The sequence below is a fragment of the Lactuca virosa genome, chromosome 1, assembly GCF_052849685.1.
Source record: "Lactuca virosa cultivar CGN04683 chromosome 1, Lactuca_virosa_CGN04683_v6, whole genome shotgun sequence".
Lineage (NCBI taxonomy): Eukaryota > Viridiplantae > Streptophyta > Magnoliopsida > Asterales > Asteraceae > Lactuca > Lactuca virosa.
This window is the reverse complement of record NC_136426.1, coordinates 95,348,148-95,351,934: the sequence shown is the minus strand read 5'-3', so window position 1 is coordinate 95,351,934 and position 3,787 is coordinate 95,348,148.

The window sequence follows — 3,787 nt, the reverse complement described above, 5'->3', positions numbered from 1 at the left end:
CATAATTATTTTATTTAAAAGTGGTAATTTTTTGTAACATAATAGTTAATAATAAAATCTAATAATTATTTCTCCGTAATAAACCATTCGCCAAAAAAACTATTTATCGTCGCCGTTTGAGCGGGCATACATCTTTTATATATATATATATATATATATATATATATATATATATATATATATATATATATATATATATATATATATAGGGGACGGTTCACTTGTGATTAAAAAAATAGAGATCTTGAGATTTAACCTGTAACACCCATAAAATTCAAGCCAAGTTAAAACATTTAAAACCATTAAGTTATTACAATTTGTTTTCAAAATAGTTTAGACATCAGAGTACCTGAAACAATAATCGATAAATGTAAGCTCGAAGGCTTAGTGAGTTACCCCCAAAATACCAACGCCATACAAATATAACCATATCATATAAACAAACACAGCATGCATAATGAGCTATCAGTCTGACTGGACCGCCTCCCGGCCCTCAGTCTATCTGGACCGCTCTCCGAACCCTCGGCATGTCTGGACCGCCCTCCTCGGGGCCTTCAGCTTATCCGGACCGCTCACCGGGCCTTCGGCCTCTGACTAATTTGCCCAGCCGGGGCCTGTAGTCTATCCGGTCCGCCCTAGGTGTCTTGGCCTACAGCACACAGCAGGACCTGCCTCAACCCAATTCCCCAAACCAACAAACATGTGCATATAAATATCATACGCTAGCATGCAATAACATATAGTCATACAGATCTAACAGATCACTAACATGGCAACCATCCTATAACCAGGGTACCGATCTAACCGATCTCTAACATAGCAACCATCCTACAACCAGGATATCAATCTAACAGATTACTAGCATAACAACCATCCTAAAACCAGGATGAAATCTAACAGATCAATAACATAGCAACCATCCTAAAACCAGGATGAAAATCATAAAGGGCCGGCCTTGGTGTCGTAGACCCTGTTGGTATAGTGAGGAGAACTCACCTGGCACTGCTGAAGTCCCGCGGATAAAACTCCAGCTGCTGGTTGACAGATTCCCAAACTGTCAACATCAAACAATACCCAATTAATAATTGGGTTTCAAGCCCAAGGTCCAACTCACACTCCAAAGGCCCAAAAGTCAAGTAATGAGCCAAAGCCCAACATACGGCCCAATTTTCCAAATTGGGCCCAGACCTCTATATGGTCTTACCTTAAGGCCCATCCATTTATTCTAGTCCAACTCTTGGTACTCCAATGGCCCAATATCTCATAATCATCAAGATCCATTTATGGCCCACCTATGGCCCAATTTTCCAAATTGGTCCCAAGCATTTCCAATGGGCCTTATTCTAAAGCCCATCTAAATACTCTAATCCATATGCTTGTTTTTGGAGGGCCCATCAATGACCCAATCACCAAAGCCCAAAAGAAAGGCCCAACCCAAGGCCCAAGTGAAATTAGGGTTTTCACATGAAATGACGATTAGGGTTAAGTGTTTCTTACTTAACCCATTAAGGACTTAATCCATTAAGTCCAATATTGCCTTAGGTTAATTGCAAATGATTATTAACTAATATTGTAAGTTTATTAAATAATTCCAGTACGGGTCCCGATCAATCCCCAAATCAGGGTTTCATGACATTAGGGTTTTCCAAACCCTAATTAGGGTTTCCATCCCAATAATAGCCTATTAGTCACATGGTTGGGATTTTAGGTCAATTAGGGCTTCCTTGGGCCCATTAGGGTTAAACAAGTCGGGCACCACCCACTACCACCTCGGGTAGTGGTGGTCAATGGCGGCTCACGGCGGCGGCCACCACCTCGTGGTGGTGGTTATGATTTTTGGCTAGAAAGTTTCCAAGCATCCCAAACGAATCCAAACACAAACAAGCACACCGCCACCCAACACGACGGCTAGTGGCGGCAGCCACCACCTCACGGTGGTGGTTATGAGTTTTCCTTTTATTATTCTTATATTGATTACAATTTACAACATGAAATCCCGAATAAACACACACACACACACACTAAGATAAACACACACACACACACACAACCACCCTTGTGGTAGCCGACGGTGGTAGATGGTGGCAGCCACCACCTTATGGTGGTAGTGGTGGCTTTTCCTGCGGAATCCGGCCAAACAATACATACAACATAATACATCAACACACCTAAAAACATGGTAGAACACGCACACAGCCACCTTCCACGGTGGCTGGTGGCGACAGTAATTGGCAGCAGACGACGGCCACCATGGCTGGCGGCCATGGTGGTTCCTTTCCTCGATCTTCGGCCAGCATCACATGCACAAGACATCTCGGTTCCATCAACGCACATCTACAAACACAACACGAGATGAAGTACCGAGAACACACCCATCTCAGCCGCTTTGGGAGGCAGGCGACAAAGGAAAACGGGTAGCAGCAGCGGCTATCAGCGACAAATGGCGTTGGCAGCAGCTTCACGGTGGAACAGTCGCATGGCGGCGACAACAAAGACGAAACCCATCAGCAGCAACTCGACCGGTCCTCCCACGACCACAATGTCGGTCTCTGTGGTTTGCCTCGGTTACAAACGATGTCCGGCGGCAGGAGCTAGAAGAAGAGCAGTGGTTTCTGGTGGTCGTTGTCGTCGGCGGTTGACGATGGGCGTTCCAGCTTCAGCATGGTGGCAACGCCGGTGGTGAAAGGTGGCATAAGGGTGGTGCAGCGTCGGAGTTGAAGTAGGAGGGTGAAGGAGGTGACAGTTGAAGTATAAGTGGCTAGGGTTAGGGTTGCAAGGTGACGGGTTTATAAGTCCCGTCCCTTTCCAAACTTCTATCCATATTGATAATATTAGTCCCTCCTTATCCCATTTTCTTTCAAATCAAATCCCAATGTTACCAAACGGACCTTCCTATACAAAACTCTTTTCAACTTAAGTCCAAAATTTAGCATTTAGTCCCTGCCCCCAAGAATCTATTCAATATAAGTCCAAACGATACCAAACACCCCCTGACTACTGAAAATATTTACAAAATAAGTCCCAAAATTACACTTTTACCCTCGTAGATTCAAATATTGTCATTTGGCTTCCCGAAACCAACACCCCGCTAATTATTATTTGATTTTGGGCTATAATAATATATAATAATAATAATAAAATTACTTCTCGGGGTTCCGAGTTTATTATTTAATTATTCTATTTTAAAAGGGATGTTACACAACCTAAACCATATATTTCTAATTTGCCGTTCTAACGCTCCAATATATCGACAGCAACGGGGTATGCCTAATCATAAATGATTATATGGAAGATATGTAACACCCATAAAAATCACATGAAATTAAAGTTTTTAAAACCAACCTAAATTCATAAAGTGTTTACAATCATAATTTTCAATAATTTTCAGACATCAGAGTCTTCTAAAATCATAAGTCATAAACAACAGGATGTGTACGGTCACGCCTTCGCCTTCCCGTGGTCATCCGAAGTACCTGAAACATCACCCAAAACTGTAAGCCAACGCTTAGTGAGATCCCCCAAAGTACTAACACATAAACAGATAACATATACAGTAACAGCATGTCGGGTCCAATAAACCACCGGGTTGGAATACCCAGGCCCAATCAACCATTGGGTTGGAATGTCACCGACCCAATCAACCATTGGGTTAGAATGTCAATCTACAACATGTCCTTTCATCCTCTGTTGGCTCACGCACAAAGCAGTAAAGCCTCAACCACCAACCAAATATGTTCACATATAACAGATAAACATATAAACAATCTACAGTTAGTCAAGCAGATCT